This window comes from Cherax quadricarinatus, unplaced genomic scaffold (assembly GCF_038502225.1).
Source record: "Cherax quadricarinatus isolate ZL_2023a unplaced genomic scaffold, ASM3850222v1 Contig180, whole genome shotgun sequence".
Taxonomy (NCBI): Eukaryota; Metazoa; Arthropoda; class Malacostraca; order Decapoda; family Parastacidae; genus Cherax; species Cherax quadricarinatus.
Window position 1 is genome coordinate 149,988 of NW_027195206.1, and position 19,361 is coordinate 169,348.

Below are 19,361 nucleotides of genomic sequence, written 5' to 3' on the forward strand. Positions count from 1 at the left end.
ACTCACTTCTTTGCTGTCATCTGTGTAGGTCCAATGTCGTCTAAGAAGGGGTCCAATACTGGAAGTTGTTTTCGTCTTAGGTTTGGCATAAGAGAAGTATTTTTTTTTCACTTTCAATAATGCTTAAAGTTCTTTCTGAGATTTGTTTTATAACCTGATAAAGTTTTAATTTCCTCAAGTTTTCCATATTTGAGTAATTGAAATTTGTCCCCAATGAACTTCATATTGTTTTCTGCTGCCCATTTAAAGATTTGGTTAATGTTCGCTTGGTGTCTTTCAGTGTCTTCGATGGAGGACAATGTCATGGCAATTCGGGTGTAATCCGCAAAGGAAGACACGAAGCTATGGCTTACATCTCTATGTCTGATATGAGGATAAGGAACAGGATGAGAGCGAGTACTGTACCTTGTGGAAAAGAGCTTTACACTGTAGTCGCCTCAGACTTTATTCTGTTTACTATTACTCTGTGTTTTGTCAGAAATTTATAGATCCATCTACCAACTTTTCCTGTTATTCTGTTATCACTCATTTTGTGCACTATTACGCAGTGGTTGCACTTTCGATGCCTTTCACAAAGTCTGTGTACTTCACATTTGCATCCACAAGCAGTCTCTTGATGTAAGGCATTTTGTTTGTTGATGGCAAAGATAAATGTAGTTAAATTGTTGGAAGTAAGAGGGATTTTGTTTGCTAGCATTAATATCTGTTGTTTTCAGTTGGTGTAGGATTTCTTTAATTTGTTACCAGTCTTTTTTCCTTCCTGGCAGTAAAAAATCTTCTCAGTAGAGGTTTTGGCTCCCCTATTTTGGTTCCCATGGTCTGGATGATCTGTATTGTCTTGTCCGCTTTAGACTGCATGCACATGCATTAGTTGCTACACTGATTGAGACCCATGCTATGGATTCTGGTGATCACATGATCCAGGCGTTCTTGGTCGACAACCAAGACCACATATGAAAACCAAATCGAACATATTGGTTGGAAAACCAATTTGTTCGAAAACTAGTCCGTTCGACAACCGAGGTTTTACTGTATATTGTTAGGTGTCTTGACAGTATCATGAGTGGTATTAGGAACATTCCTGTTATCTGTCTCAGTACTGGAGGCAACGATGTTAGAAGGTGTAGGAGGACCTGATTAACATTATGGTCAATGATAGACGTAATTAGGAAGAAAGGAGGGCACCCTGTAATATATGGTATTTTGCAAGGGAGAGGAGTTGGAAATGAATGGTTATCCAGGGCAACCAGTGTACACTGTTGGCTGGACAAGCACTGTGAGAACATAGAAGTATATTTATAGGCAATTGGGACCTCTTCTGTGACAGAAATGACATGTATGCCAGGGATGGGGTTTGCTTATCTAGGGCTGGTGTGAAGATAATTACAACAGAAATTGTGAAAAAGGAGTGATAAAAAGGCGAAAAAAAACACGGATGAAAAATAATTACATCAGTAGTGAAAATAGAAACCATTCAGATGAGTCATCCTCCAGTTATGGCGCGGATTTCATCGCATCATATTTACCTTAATGGAAACGAAACATATTAGGTACTATCCTGGCCATAAGATGCTTCAGCCATTAACAAAAAAAAAAAAACACTATTTTACACATAAAATAGCCTAATCCGCAGCTTCACAAGTGAATTTTACACTCTGGCGTCTTTTTTTTTTTTGGCACCTGTTTCAAGGGTTTCAAAGTACACCTCAAAGGGTTTCCGAGGCATTCCAGTATGCTGGAATGGATTCTACAATTTTGTATGCACTGAACATCAACATTACACTTGATAAAATGTACAATTGGTCCCAGTTACCTTACAAAAGTGATGAAAATTTGAAGGCGTTCTCGAGTTATGAGCGAAATAAAATCGAAAAGTTTTAGGAAAAAACAAGAGAAAAACAACTCTCAGACAGCATCTTAAAGGTATCTTTTCAGGAAAACTTAATTTGTCAAATTAAAATTTTTTTTTTATTGTCTCACTGTAGGTGGGTTAGATATAGTGTCTAAGTGTTGAACTGGAACCAGAAACATTATTAATTAAAAAAAATATTTTTGCAAACAGATTTTTGAAAACATAATTTGTTGCATTTATTCATAAAGAATATTAGAAAAAAAAAAACTTGGTGTGGAAGTAGACTCGATGATGTTGGATAAGGTGACTGCTGATTTGGGCTCAAAATAATTAACTCCTAAATCAGAAATTTCACACATTTATTCTGGACACTCTACTCAGAACACAGTCTGGTAAGACGATGGTAGTAAAGGATGGAGATTGGTCAAGTGGTAATAAACACGACCTTCACAGTACGATTCAAGTGACAATGATTACTGGGATGGCTTGCTGCAAGCGTAAAGTCGTTATTTCTGAGTGTAAGCCCTAGCCAGCCTGCTGCAGGCGTATTCCAGCACTGTGGGAGGCTCTTCAGTGGAAGATTCCCGGGGCCTTATGGGGATGTGGCCATCAGCGTGGACGAAGTAAGCGATGGAGGTGCGGGGCGACTTTCGTTGTATCTCCTCGGCAGGAATCACCACTTGGTGAACCTACCAACACAAATGAAGAAAAAACATAAGTAAAAAGACCTAACTTCATTACCATAAGAATCGTTAAATGGATATTTTGAAAAATGGTTTAAACTGAAGTAAACTTTTTTTGTTTGTCTAAATAGAAAATTATTTATGTGTTTTAGGCTCCTATGTTTTGGCTCAAGATGAGCTTGCAATGAATTTATTATACACTAAGAAAGTAATAAAAATTAACAGCTTTATTAAATGCTGTTTTCTTTCTTATCATGTTCAGGCTGACATGCGAGTACACCCCATCCCCCACACGCACACACATTCACAAGAGAGTGCTAAGAGAACTAGATATATAAAAAGCGATGGGTCCTGAGAGAGGGAACAAAGGCGCTCTGTGTACCAATAACAAAAATCTTCAACACATCTATCGAGACAGGGCGACTGCTCATTAAATGTAGTCCAAATTTAAAAAAAAAATGAGACAGACATGTAGCATAAACTACAGACCATTGTCACAGGCATGTGAAGTATGCAAAGTCATGGAGAAGATTATCAAGAGTGATGGACGACCTAGAAAGGAATAAGCTTATGAACGACAACTAGCACAGAATCAGAGATGGGAAATCCTGAGTCACAAACCTACTAGAGTTCTATGACAACGTGACAGCAGTAAGGGAAGAGAGAAGGGGAGCTGGGTAGACTGCATTTTCGTGGACTGTGAGAAGGCTTTTGACACAGTTCCACACATGAGATTAGTGCAAAAGCTGAAGAACCAGGCAAGTATAGTGGGAAGGGCACTGCAATGGATCGGGAAGGCATCAGCGAGTCATGGTATGTAATGAGGTGTCAGAGTGGGCGTCTAAGAAAAGCGGGGTTTCACAGGGATCAGTTTTAGGACAAGTGCTGTTTCTGGTGTATGTGAACGACATGACGGAAGAAATACTCAGAAGTGTCCCTGTTTGCAGAGGACGTGAAGATAATGAGGAGAATTCAGTCGGAGAAGGACAAGTGAAGACTACAAAATGATCTGGACAGGCTGCAGGCCTCGTCCAGCAACTGGCTCCTGGAGTGCAACCCAATCAAGTGCAAAGTCATGAAGATCTGGGAAGGGCAAAGAAGACCACAGGCAGAATGCAGTCTAGGGGTCCAAAGGCTATAAACCTCACTCAAGAAAAAGGATCTTGGAGTGCGCATAATACCGAACGCATCTCCTGAGGTGTACATCAACCAAATAACTGCAGCAGCATATGGACGACTAACGAATCTAAGATTAGTATTTCGGCATCTCAGTAAGGAATCGTTCCGGTCCCTGTACACCGTGTACTTCAGGCCCATATTGGAGTATGCAGCTCTAGTTTGGAACCCATGTCTGGCTAAGCACTTCATGAAACTAGACAAAGTGCAAAGGTTTCTAGAGACTAGTCCCGGAGCTAAGGGGCATATCCTACGAGAAGAGGTTAAGGGAACTCGAACTGTCGACACTGGAGGACAGGAGAGACATGGAGGACATGATTATGACTATTAAAATACTGGGAGGAGTCGACAAGGTGGGCAAAACAGGATGTTCCAGAGATGGGACACAGCAACAAGGGGTCACAATTGGAAGTTGAAAACTCAGATGAGTCACAGGGATATTAGGAAGTACTTCATCAGTCGTAGAGTTGTCAGGAAGTGGAAAAGTTTGGAAAGTGAGGTAGTGGAGGCAGGTACCATATACAGCTTTACGAAGAGGTATGATAATGCTCGTGGAGCGAGTGGGCCTATTGGCGACCAGTGAAGAGGAGGGACCAGGAACTATGAATCGACCCCTACAACCACAATTAGGTGAGTACAATTAGGTGAGCACATACACACACAAACACACACACACACATAAACACACGCACACACACACACACACACACACACACACACACACACACACACACGCATGCACGCATGGGAAATCCTGCATCACAAACCTACTGGAGTTCTATGACAGGGTTACGGCAGTAAGACAAGAGAGAGAGAGAGGGGTGGGTAGATTGCATTTTCTTGGACTGTAAGAAGGCGTTTGACACAGTTCCACACAAGAGATTAGTACAAAAGCTGGAGGACCAGGCAAGGATAACAGGGAAGGCACTACAATGGATCAGGGAATACCTGTCAGGAAGACAACAGAGTCATGGTTCGTGGCGAGGTATCAGAGTGGGTGTCTGTAACGAGTGGGGTGCCACAGGGATCAGTCATAGACCGGTGCTGTTTCTGGTATTTGTGAACGACATGACGGAAGGAATAGACTCCGAAGTGTCCCTGTTTGCGGATGATGTGAAGTTGACCTGTACTTAGGATGTTGTGGTGACCTGTACTTAGCTCAGTGGTGACCTTTACTTAGCTCTGTGAAGACTTGTCTGTGTGCTCCCTGTGAATCTGAACCAAGATGTCCTCTCTTGAGCAACTCTACCAGCAGCTTAGGGTTGCTAAGCTGGAGATACGGCGATTAACGGAGGAGAACAAGAAGATTCGTGGTAATCCTCCTGTTGTGAGTCCTCAGGTTAAGAGTGGAACCTGGTCAGTGGCCGGGCAACATGGAACCAAGCTGAGGATCAAGAAGACTGTTGGAAAGGCAAAAACAACAAAGAACCAGAAGACTACTGTGGAAATTTCCAACCTATTTTCGGTGCTACCTGACGAATGTGGGTTGTCTACTGGGAACGTCACAATGAGCACCAAGGAAGCATTGGCAGACGTGAGTAAGACATCCCTTGTAACTCCAGCGAAGACCATCGAGAACGTCACGACGAATTCTACAAGTGAAGGTAAGAACATTGTTTTAATTGGAAACAATCAGGTTAAGTTTATGGATAGGGCCTTTTGACTTAGGGACAGGAAGAGGAGGCAGAGGGTATATTTTCCTGGGGCTGGGATGGGGGATATTGTTAGCCATCTGGACGACATCATAAAAGGTAATGGGAGTGATCCTATTATCTGCCTCAGTGCAGGAGGCAACGATGTTGGCAGACATAGGAGTGAGGACCTGATTAGCATGTATAGGTCAGCAATAGAGATAATTATGAAGAAGGGTGGGAACCCTGTCATATGTGGTATTTTGACAAGGAGAGGAGTTGGAAATGAATGGTTGTCCTGGGCAATTGGTGTCAATTGCTGGCTAGACAAATATTGTAAGGAAAATGCGAAAACATTCACTGACAGCCCGGACCTCTTCTATGGCAGAAATGACATGTATGCCAGGGATGGGGTTCACTTATCTAGGTCTGGGGTGGGAGCACTGGCAACTGCAGTGGAGGGAGCTGTTAGAGCTTTAAACTAGGAATAGTTAGTGGTATGGGTTTTGGCGGGAAAACAGTGAAGTCCCAGGAAAACTAGTAATAGGCAGAATGAGGTGGATATTGGAAACGCAGTAGCACTAGGTGATAAGGACAGTAATAGGTTTAGTGGAAAAACAGAAATGAGCAGGATGGGTAAAGAGAAAGGAGGGTCTTTAAAAAATATTATGCTAATAGCCGTAGTTCTAGGAATAAGATGGACGAGTTGAGATTAGTTGCTAGTGCAAGTAACATTGATGTATTTGCCATTACTGAGACATGGTTTAATTCCAAAAGTCGGGACATAACTGCGGAATGTCACATTCAGGGTTTTAAATTGTTCCAATTAGATAGAAGTATCGGTAAGGGAGGTGGGGTGACACTGTACGTCCGAGATAACTTGAACTGTTGCATAAAAACGGATATTAAGTCTGAAGTAATATATACAGTCTGTCTGGATAGAGTTTTCAGAGGAGCATGAAAAATTGTTTTTAAGAGTGATATGCCGTCCCCCAAACTTAGATAGGGACCAAGGGAGATTACTATGGGAGGAAATTGTTAAGGCCACAAGGCACGATAATGTAGTAATTCTAGGGGACTTTAACTTTAGTCAGATTGATTGGAAATTCTTGACTGGGAATTTAGAATCAAACGACTTCTTAGAAGTAGTTCAGGATTGTTTTTTGAAGCAGTTTGTGACAGAACCTACAAGGGGAAATAACCTGCTTGATTTGGTTCTGGCAAACAAGGAAACCCTTGTTAATAATTTAGAAGTTACAGAGGAACTTGGCACAAGCGATCACAAATCAATTACCTTTAGCATAGAATGGAAATATGACAGTAGGGATAATTCAGTAATGGTCCCAGATTTTCGCTTAGCATATTACAATAGGCTTAGAGAACACTTATCATCTATTGATTGGGGTAACGAAGAGAGCTATCAATATGACAGCTTTCTGAACACTATACATGCTGCCCAAAGAACATTTATCCCGTATAAAGAAATTAGATCGAATAAAAATGACCCAAAATGGATGAATAATAGGGTCAAATATCTTTTAGGGAAAAAGAAAGGAATCTATAGGCGTATCAAAAGAGGTGAGGGTCATCTTATGAATCAATATATTGACATTAAGAGGGACGTTAAAAAGGGGATAAGAAAAGCTAAACGGGAGTATGAAATTCAAGTTGCTAGGGATTCGAAAACTAACCCAAAAAGTTTTTTCCAGGTGTAAAACAAAAGTTAGAGATAAGATAGGTCCCCTTAAAAACAACTATGGGCATCTTACTGACAAAGAGAATGAAATGTGCTCGATTTTAAATAATTATTTTCTCTCGGTTTTTACACAGGAAGGCACTAACAATATCCCAGTAATTAATTTTTATAGTGAGCTTGAAGAAGATAAATTATGTAACATCACAGTCACTAGTGAAATGGTTATGAAACAAACAGACCGACTGAAACAAAATAAATCGCCGGGTCCTGATGAGCTTTTTCAAGGGTTCTTAAGGAATGCAAAATGGAACTCTATTAACCATTAACTAATATTCTTAATTTATCTCTTCAAACAGGTGTAGTGTCTGATATGTGGAAGATGGCTAATGTAATTCCTATTTTTAAAGCAGGGGACAAGTCGTTACCGTCAAATTACCGCCCAATAAGCCTGACTTCAATTGTAGGTAAATTGCTAGAGTCAATTATAGCTGAGATTATAAGAAGCCATCTCGATAAGCATAATCTGATTAATAATACTCAGCATGGATTCACGAGAGGCCGTTCTTTCTTCAGTAAAGCTTTTGAGGCTGTTGATCACGATAAGGAATTTGATATTGTTTATTTAGATGTTGGTAAGGCTTTTGATAGAGTACCGCACCAAGGACTGTTAAAGAAGGTGGCAGCTCATGGCATTGGGGGAAAACTGCTCTCATGGATCGAGTCATGGCTCACAGACAGAAAGCAGAGAGTGTGCATAAATGGGGTTAAATCCGAGTGGGGATCTGCAACAAGTGGCGTTCCAAAGGGAGCAGTCTTGGGCACGTGTTGTTTATAATATATATCAATGATCTTGATGAGAGAATTACAAGTGATACGAGCAAATTCGCCGATGATGCAAAGATAGGTAGGATAACTGATTCAAACGTAGATATCAGGGAACTTCAGGAGGATTTAGACAAACTCAGTACCTGGTCAGAAAAGTGGCAGATGCAGTTCAATGTAGATAAATGCAAGGTTCTGAAGCTCGGGAGTGTCCATAACCCTAGCACTTACAATGTGCTCTGTGGTCAGCACTCACATATATTTGAGTGCTCTGTGGTTACCATTCACATATATTTGAGTGCTCTGTGGTCACCGTTCACATATATTTGAGTGCCCTGTGGTCAGTATTCACTTATATGTGAGTGCTCTGTGGTCACTAATCACATATGTGAGTGCTCTGTGGTCAGTATTCACATATATGTGAGTGCTCTGTGGTCACCAATCACATATATGTGAGTTCTCTGTGGTCAGTATTCACATATATGTGAGTGCTCTGTGGTCACCAATCACATATATGTGAGTGGTATTCACATATATGTGAGTGCTCTGTGGTCAGTATTCACATATATGTGAGTGCTCTGTGGTCAAGTATTCACATATATGTGAGTGCTCTGTGGTCAGTATTCACATATATGTGAGTGCTCTGTGGTCACCAATCACATATATGTGAGTTCTCTGTGGTCAGTATTCACATATATGTGAGTGCTCTGTGGTCACCAATCACATATATGTGAGTTCTCTGTGGTCAGTATTCACATTTAAATGTGTGAGTGCTCTGTGGTCACCAATAACATATATGTGAGTTCTCTGTGGTCAGTATTCACATATATGTGTGAGTGCTCTGTGGTCACCAATAACATATATGTGAGTTCTCTGTGGTCAGTATTCACATATATGTGTGAGTGCTCTGTGGTCACCAATCACATATATGTGAGTGCTCTGTGGTCAGTATTCACATATATGTGCGAGTGCTCTGTGGTCACCAATCACATATATGTGAGTGCTCTGTGGTCAGTATTCACATATATGTAATAATGAAAAGAAACAGAGGAGTCATTTATGTTTATCTATATCACAGAAAGAGAAGTTGTTGGAAAAACTGTAGAGTGTTGTAAGTGTGAAGCATCTGACTCAGCAGTGTTGCAGCAACCACTATATAACACCTGACTCAGCAGTGTTGCAGCAACCACTATATAACATCTGACTCAGCAGTGTTGCAGCAACCACTATATAACACCTGACTCAGCAGTGTTGCAGCAACCACTATATAACACCTGACTCAGCAGTGTTGCAGCAACCACTATATAACACCTGACTCAGCAGTGTTGCAGCAACCACTATCTACCACCTGACTCAGCAGTGTTGCAGCAACCACTATCTACCACCTGACTCAGCAGTGTTGCAGCAACCACTATCTACCACCTGACTCAGCAGTGTTGCAGCAACCACTATCTACCACCTGACTCAGCAGTGTTGCAGCAACCACTATCTACCACCTGACTCAGCAGTGTTGCAGCAACCACTATCTACCACCTGACTCAGCAGTGTTGCAGCAACCACTATCTACCACCTGACTCAGCAGTGTTGCAGCAACCACTATCTACCACCTGACTCAGCAGTGTTGCAGCAACCACTATCTACCACCTGACTCAGCAGTGTTGCAGCAACCACTATCTACCACCTGACTCAGCAGTGTTGCAGCAACCACTATCTACCACCTGACTCAGCAGTGTTGCAGCAACCACTATCTACCACCTGACTCAGCAGTGTTGCAGCAACCACTATCTACCACCTGACTCAGCAGTGTTGCAGCAACCACTATCTACCACCTGACTCAGCAGTGTTGCAGCAACCACTATCTACCACCTGACTCAGCAGTGTTGCAGCAACCACTATCTACCACCTGACTCAGCAGTGTTGCAGCAACCACTATCTACCACCTGACTCAGCAGTGTTGCAGCAACCACTATCTACCACCTGACTCAGCAGTGTTGCAGCAACCACTATCTACCACCTGACTCAGCAGTGTTGCAGCAACCACTATCTACCACCTGACTCAGCAGTGTTGCAGCAACCACTATCTACCACCTGACTCAGCAGTGTTGCAGCAACCACTATCTACCACCTGACTCAGCAGTGTTGCAGCAACCACTATCTACCACCTGACTCAGCAGTGTTGCAGCAACCACTATCTACCACCTGACTCAGCAGTGTTGCAGCAACCACTATCTACCACCTGACTCAGCAGTGTTGCAGCAACCACTATCTACCACCTGACTCAGCAGTGTTGCAGCAACCACTATCTACCACCTGACTCAGCAGTGTTGCAGCAACCACTATCTACCACCTGCCTCAGCAGTGTTGCAGCAACCACTATCAGCAGTGTTGCAGCAACCACACCTGACTCAGCAGTGTTGCAGCAACCACTATATAACACCTGACTCAGCAGTGTTGCAGCAACCACTATATACCACCTGACTCAGCAGTGTTGCAGCAACCACTATCTACCACCTGACTCAGCAGTGTTGCAGCAACCACTATCTACCACCTGACTCAGCAGTGTTGCAGCAACCACTATCTACCACCTGACTCAGCAGTGTTGCAGCAACCACTATCTACCACCTGACTCAGCAGTGTTGCAGCAACCACTATCTACCACCTGACTCAGCAGTGTTGCAGCAACCACTATCTACCACCTGACTCAGCAGTGTTGCAGCAACCACTATCTACCACCTGACTCAGCAGTGTTGCAGCAACCACTATCTACCACCTGACTCAGCAGTGTTGCAGCAACCACTATCTACCACCTGACTCAGCAGTGTTGCAGCAACCACTATCTACCACCTGACTCAGCAGTGTTGCAGCAACCACTATCTACCACCTGACTCAGCAGTGTTGCAGCAACCACTATCTACCACCTGACTCAGCAGTGTTGCAGCAACCACTATATAACACCTGACTCAGCAGTGTTGCAGCAACCACTATCTACCACCTGACTCAGCAGTGTTGCAGCAACCACTATCTACCACCTGACTCAGCAGTGTTGCAGCAACCACTATCTACCACCTGACTCAGCAGTGTTGCAGCAACCACTATTCAGCAACCACTCTCTACCACCTGACTCAGCAGTGTTGCAGCAACCACTATCTACCACCTGACTCAGCAGTGTTGCAGCAACCACTATCTACCACCTGACTCAGCAGTGTTGCAGCAACCACTATCTACCACCTGACTCAGCAGTGTTGCAGCAACCACTATCTACCACCTGACTCAGCAGTGTTGCAGCAACCACTATCTACCACCTGACTCAGCAGTGTTGCAGCAACCACTATCTACCACCTGACTCAGCAGTGTTGCAGCAACCACTATATAACACCTGACTCAGCAGTGTTGCAGCAACCACTATCTACCACCTGACTCAGCAGTGTTGCAGCAACCACTATCTACCACCTGACTCAGCAGTGTTGCAGCAACCACTATATAACACCTGACTCAGCAGTGTTGCAGCAACCACTATCTACCACCTGACTCAGCAGTGTTGCAGCAACCACTATATAACACCTGACTCAGCAGTGTTGCAGCAACCACTATCTACCACCTGACTCAGCAGTGTTGCAGCAACCACTATATAACACCTGACTCAGCAGTGTTGCAGCAACCACTATATAACACCTGACTCAGCAGTGTTGCAGCAACCACTATCTACCACCTGACTCAGCAGTGTTGCAGCAACCACTATCTACCACCTGACTCAGCAGTGTTGCAGCAACCACTATCTAACACCTGACTCAGCAGTGTTGCAGCAACCACTATATAACACCTGACTCAGCAGTGTTGCAGCAACCACTCTCTACCACCTGACTAAGCAGTGTTGCACCAACCACTATCTACACCTGACTCAACAGTGTTGCAGCAACCACTATCTACTACCTGACTCAGCAGTGTTGCAGCAACCACTATATACCACCTGACTCAGCAGTGTTGCAGCAACCACTATATACCACCTGACTCAGCAGTGTTGCAACAACCACTACATAACACCTGACTCAGCAGTGTTGCAGCAACCACTATATAACACTGCGGCAACCACTGCCACCTGACTCAGCAGTGTTGCAGCAACCACTATCTACCACCTGACTCAGCAGTGTTGCAGCAACCACTATCTACCACCTGACTCAGCAGTGTTGCAGCAACCACTATGCAGCAACCACTACATACCACCTGACTCAGCAGTGTTGCAGCAACCACTATTTAACACCTGACTCAGCAGTGTTGCAGCAACCACTGTCTACCACCTGACTTAGCAGTGTTGCAGCAACCACTATATAACACCTGACTCAGCAGTGTTGCAGCAACCACTATCTACTACCTGACTCAGCAGTGTTGCAGCAACCACTATATAACACCTGACTCAGCAGTGTTGCAGCAACCACTCTCTACCACCTGACTCAGCAGTGTTGCAGCAACCACTATATAACACCTGACTCAGCAGTGTTGCAGCAACCACTATCTACCACCTGACTCAGCAGTGTTGCAGCAACCACTATCTACCACCTGACTCAGCAGTGTTGCAGCAACCACTATATAACACCTGACTCAGCAGTGTTGCAGCAACCACTATATAACACCTGACTCAGCAGTGTTGCAGCAACCACTATATAACACCTGACTCAGCAGTGTTGCAGCAACCACTATCTACCACCTGACTCAGCAGTGTTGCAGCAACCACTATCTACCACCTGACTCAGCAGTGTTGCAGCAACCACTATATAACACCTGACTCAGCAGTGTTGCAGCAACCACTATATAACACCTGACTCAGCAGTGTTGCAGCAACCACTATATAACACCTGACTCAGCAGTGTTGCAGCAACCACTATATAACACCTGACTCAGCAGTGTTGCAGCAACCACTATATAACACCTGACTCAGCAGTGTTGCAGCAACCACTATATAACACCTGACTCAGCAGTGTTGCAGCAACCACTATATAACACCTGACTCAGCAGTGTTGCAGCAACCACTATCAGCAGTGTTACCACCTGACTCAGCAGTGTTGCAGCAACCACTATATACCACCTGACTCAGCAGTGTTGCAGCAACCACTATCTAACACCTGACTCAGCAGTGTTGCAGCAACCACTATATACCACCTGACTCAGCAGTGTTGCAGCAACCACTATCTACCACCTGACTCAGAGTGTTGCTCACCTGACTCAGCAGTGTTGCAGCAACCACTATCTACCACCTGACTCAGCAGTGTTGCAGCAACTATATAACACCTGACTCAGCAGTGTTGCAGCAACCACTATATAACACCTGACTCAGCAGTGTTGCAGCAACCACTATATAACACCTGACTCAGCAGTGTTGCAGCAACCACTATCTACCATCTGACTCAGCAGTGTTGCAGCAACCACTATCTACCACCTGACTCAGCAGTGTTGCAGCAACCACTATCTACCACCTGACTCAGCAGTGTTGCAGCAACCACTATCTACCACCTGACTCAGCAGTGTTGCAGCAACCACTATCTACCACCTGACTCAGCAGTGTTGCAGCAACCACTATCTACCACCTGACTCAGCAGTGTTGCAGCAACCATTATCTACCACCTGACTCAGCAGTGTTGCAGCAACCACTATCTACCACCTGACTCAGCAGTTTGGTGTTGCAACAACTATCTACCACCTGACTTAGCAGTTTGGTGTTGCAACAACCACTAACTACCACCTGACTCAGCAGTTTGGATCTTGGGGTGAGTATAACACCGGGCACATCTCCTGAGGCGCACATCAACCAAGTAACTGCTGCGGTATACGGGCGCCTGGCAAACCTAAGAACAGCATTTCAACATCTAAATAAGGACTCATTCAGGACCCTGTACGCTGTGTACGTTAGGCCCAGCGCTAGTCTGGAACCTCAACTAGCCAAGCATATGAGGAAACTAGAGAAAGTGCAAAGGTTTGCAACAAGACAAGTCCCTTTAACCTCTCCTACGAAGAGAGGATAAGGGAAAAAAACTTGACAGCACTGGAAGACAGGAGAGTTAGGGGGGATATGAAAACGGCATATAAAATACTGAGAGGAATCGACAAGGTGGACAGAGACAGGATGTTCCAGAGATTGGACACAGCAAGAAGGGGTCACAGTTGGAAGTTGAAGACTCAGATGATCCACAGAGTTGTCAGGAAGTGGAATAGTCTAGGTAGTGATGTAGTCGTATGATAAAGCTCATGGAGCGGGAAGAGTGACCGAGTAGCGGCCAGTGAAGAGGCGGGGACAGGAGCTGTGAATCTACCCCTGCAACCACAACTAGGTAAGTACACACACACACACACACACACACACACACACACACACACACACACACACACACACACACACACACACACACACACACACACACACACATACACACACACACACACACACACACACACTGCAACCACAAATACGTACAAAATAGGTGGGTACAATACACAATACGCACAATTTAAAAGAATGTTAAGAAGCTGCTAAGTGAGTGTGATTCATCGAAAGCAGTGAGACCAAATAATATCTCTCCGTGGGCCCTGAGAAGCGCATGCATACTGTATGTGCCGCTAGCAACATTCTTCAACAATTCAATCGACACAGGGCAACTACCAGTAATGTGAAAGACAGCATATGTAGTCCCAGTTTTTAAGAGAGGAGAGAGACAGGCAGCGTTAAACTAGAACCAGTGTCAGTGACTTGTGTAGTAAGTAAGGTTATGGAGAAGATTATCAGAAGACTGGTGGAGCACCCAGAATGAAGTGGGATTATACATGACATCCAGCAGAACTGCAGGGATGAAAAATTCTGTGTCATGAATCTACTGGAGTTCTACGACAAGGTAACAGAGGTAAGACAAGGGAGAGAGAAGGATGGGTAGATTGTATTTTCTTGGAAGACTTTTGAAACAGTACCTCACGCTAGACTGGTATAAAAGCTAGAGGGGCAAGCAGGAATAACAACAAAAGCACAACAATGGATCAAGGCATGCCTAAAAGGAAGGAAACGAGTGATGGTCTGTGAAGAGGTGTTGGAATGGGTGCAAGTCGCGAGAGGTGTTCCACAAGAATCAGCCCTACGGTCAGTGCTGTTTTTTGTATACGTGAATGACATGACAGACAGGATAGAGTCAGAGGTGTCCCTGTTAGCAGACAGCGTGAAACTAATGAAGATAATACAAGCGGAGAAGGAGCAGAAAAGGTTATAAATGGATCTGTAAGCCTGGTATGGCAAATGGCTCCTGGAGTTTAACCATACCAAGTGCAATGTTATGAAGCTTGGTTGACAAAGAAGACCCCAGACGGAGTATAGGCTCGGGAAGAGGGGGCCGGAGTGAAAGGCTGCAAATCTCAATCAGGGAGAAAGACCTTGGGGTGAGTATCATACAGAACATATCTCCTGAGACACACATCAACCACATAAATGATAAATGCGCATCTGGCAAATCTAAAAACAGCTTTTCGACATCTAAGTAAGGAGTCATTCACGACAATGTACACCGTGTACGTCAGACCTACACCTGTCTAGCATATGAAAAAATTGGAGAAAGTGCAGAGGTTTGTAATAAGACTAGTCCCGGAGCTAAGGAGTGTGTTCTATGAGGAGAGATTCAGGGAACTCAACCTGACGACACTGGAGAGAGTATGATAATGACGTACTATCACTGTTTATTCACCTAGCAGTAGATAGATAATTACCTTTGTGATAATTGACTGTTGTGGGTCTTATCTTAGGAAGAATGACCAAACGCATATGATGATGATAATACTGATGGTGAAAGTAATAATAATATGAAGAATAAGAATAATTATCAGAATGATAATAATATTAACAATAATAATAATAATAATAATAATAATAATAATAATAATAATAATAATAATAATAATAATAATAATAATAATAATAATAATAATAATAATAATAATAATAATAATAATAATAATAATAATAAAGACGGACCACGTCGATCATTGTTCTTTTCAAGTTTGACTAACGTTTTAGAATATGGAACACTGCCAACAACATAGGGGGATGAGACACTCGTTTCAGAACAGACTTTTATGAGGAAAACGTTTTGGCCTGATCTGTGTATAGCTTTAAACACTACGAAACTTTGTTCAAATAAAAACTTTCTCTGCAACTTGAGTGTTTTTTCTCCCTAATCATCTTTCTCTGTTATTCAGCAATATGCAGTGCACCTCACCGCAGCGACCACCTTGTTGTCTGAGTAGCACTTGAGAAAGTCTCTGGCCAGTATGAGGATGGTGCCTGGGATGGGTTCAGCATCCAGCCACTTCCCGTCTTGGTCACAAACCTTCAGGGGGGAAATGTAGCTTATTAGGTTTAATGCCTGACGATTGTGCTTAGATAATTCAATCTGCAGCTTATCTGAATACTAAGAAAGAACTCTGAGTCTTCGAAACATAGTTTAATGCAAACTTTCAGTGAAGGTGCATAGAGAGATTAACACTTTTAAATATTATGTTCCTAAGATATCCTTGAACCCGTAGGGTTCATAGATCTCATAGAGGATGGGAGGCAATCAGGTTTGATCCGAGAAAATACATGACTCACCCTCCTAGTGGGTGTGAGAGGGACATATTTTAGTATATAATTGTTTAAACTGTTATCATTTAACTGAAGCCTTGATGGGCATTTTGTGTTTTTATCGTGAATATTCAAAGTCCATGTCATTGCCAAATGATGTTTGTTGAGTAAAAGCTTCTATATATTCTTGAAACAAGAAAATATTTACCTGTAATTAACACATATCATCCCAGGACATATGAACCTGGGTAAAAAAAAAAATGAGCGTCATTGTCATTCCATAACTATGTTATACGTACTTGTAAGGGATTTAATTGCCTGCATGAACCTCATTATATTCATACCAGTAATTTAATGAATGCAACAAAGATAACTATTTCTTACCAATTGCTACAACTCTGAGGCATGTAGGAATATTTTGAGACACACTAAGTCACAAGACGAATGTCTCCCTGCGACACCCATTACCCTCATACAATCCCACAAGTTACTCTGAACCTATAAATATTAACTTTAAATTTAATAAACACAACCAGTAATTCTGATATTAATATTTACATTAAAATTATGTGGACTGTATAATTGGGATATAATGACGGAAGGAAGAGGGGAGGGATACCTGTATTAATACATCATATGAGAAAAAAATATTTGTTACCACCACTCGCCAAATTTGTGTGGAGGTCGCTTGGTGCAGCTAGGTCACTCACAACCCCTGCCTAGACATGAGGAACCTAACTGGCCAAAAGTTCAACATCTTAGCTGTGGGAGTTGATTGCTCCTTATAATCCCCCTTTTTCTATCTAATTTCCAAGTCTTGCCAAGTCGCTGCTTTCGCACATTCGGCAGGACTGTAACTCCGATTCTTCGTACTCCTATTTGGGAGGCTTAATTAAACCCCATTTAGCCTCCAGAACCTCTGAATAATTCCCTCAAATTTCAATGTCGTCTTGTTTCTCCAATTCCAATATGACGTCCTCCCCCACCCGACGTTACTTATTTTGCTGGTTCTCTTTTTAATTCCCAAATTAATTTTAACCAATAATAATGTATTTCATTAAATTACATGTTAAAATGCACTATAATTTCAGAAAATGCACAATATTTTCCACATTACTTACTTTCTTTAATGTATTAGTATGTTTAACGTATGTTTAATGTTAATAACGAAAGAAGTGTTTAAACACTTTAAGAATGATTGTTCCATATAAGACTGCAAGTTAAACTCATGAACTGCTCCTACCAGCTGTTCACATACTGAATGTTGATATCTATCGTCATCCAGAGTTCCGCTCCTAGGTTATACCCTGGCTCTGTTGCTACAACTAAAGACACTCCTCTCCGACTCTATTCTTCGCCTATCTCCACTTTCCCGCTTTCTCCTTACCTGAGAGTTGATTGGTCGTTTTGTAGTGGCCGTAGTGATATAATAGTACTAGGAGTACTAGTAATACATGTAGTTTTATCAGTATTAGTAGCATCTGAATTAGTGACAGGGTTTGTTCTAGCCGTAGTAAAAAACAGTTGTGTTTGTAAAGGGATATTGTATGTTACGGTGGGGGAGAAGCAGATGATCAAACCCTCGAACACTAGTCCCAAAAGGACTCAGTAATAAAGAAGCAAAACAGAAAAGAGGAGCACAGCGATTGGTCTACTGGTTTATGCAAGGTTAGAAATAATAGGCAAAGAGAAAGTCAGAAGACAGTAATGTCGGAGAAAATACGTAAGACACTGCAAAAGAGAAGGTGAGGTTAGGTTACGTCACGAATGTTCTGAAAATGAGAGCTCTTCAAACGTATTGAGAAAGGCAGACATCTACAAAAACAAAAATTCATGTTAGGAATGTTGCGTATAAGGTGCCATTCAACAAGAGGGCGTTTGTGAAGACTAGACGAAGTTCAGAGTCTTAGCAGAGAACCTTTGTATACAATAACTACGCTATCTCCTGAATCATGACTCTCAGCGAGTCTGACACTTTTTTTATTCTTTAAATTTGCCAGAAAGCGGGAGACTAATTTCACCAAAGTTTCCTACTACTTCTATTATTTTTACTACTAGTACTACAACCTATATCTCTAATTACACTACTACTACTACTACTACTGCGACTACGACTACTACGACTTCCTTAATTATTAGTTCATCTACTACTACTGTTACTATTACTTCTGCTACTAGTACTACTACAACTGCTGCTACTATTACTACTACTACTACTACTACACCACTACTACTACTGCTACTGCTACACTACTACTACTACTACTACAATACTACTACTACACTACTACTACTACTACTACTACTACTACTACTACTACTACTACTACTACTACACTACTACTACTACTACTACTACACTACTACTACTACTACTATTACTACTACTACACTACTACTACTACTACTACTACTACTACTACTACTACTACTACTACACTACTACTACACTACTACTACTACTACTACTACTACTACAATACTACTACTACTACTACACTACTACTACTACTACTACTACTACTACTACTACTACTACTACTACTACTACTACTACTACTACTACTACTACTACTACTACTACTACTACTACTACACTACTACTACTACTACTACTACTACTACTACACTACTACTACTACTACTACTACTACTACTACTACTACTACTACTACTACTACTACTACTCAACCTGTCTCTCGGTCTACTCTGCAAATTTCTCGCTTTATAATAACTTGAATCATGATCCAGGACGAATTGAAATGTTATCATATCATAACATGAATCATGATCCAGGACGAATCGAAATGTTATCATAATTTTCCTCTAATGCTTCCTGGTAGAGCATAAACATGTTATGTAACAACATAAAATTAGTTGCATATGAAGACAAGATGAGGTGAATCATAGAACT

General features: G+C 42.4%; 1 long non-coding RNA gene across 1 annotated transcript; it reads right to left on the reverse strand.

Annotated features, from left to right (window-relative positions):
• Positions 1–1,945: 1,945 nt before the first annotated feature.
• LOC128705062 (uncharacterized) lies at positions 1,946–16,222 on the reverse strand. The gene is made up of 2 exons (XR_011391091.1): positions 16,104–16,222; positions 1,946–2,541 (listed from the first exon to the last, which is right to left on the reverse strand). It is a non-coding gene; the product is annotated as an uncharacterized lncRNA (long non-coding RNA).
• Between the last annotated feature and the right edge of the window lie 3,139 nt (positions 16,223–19,361).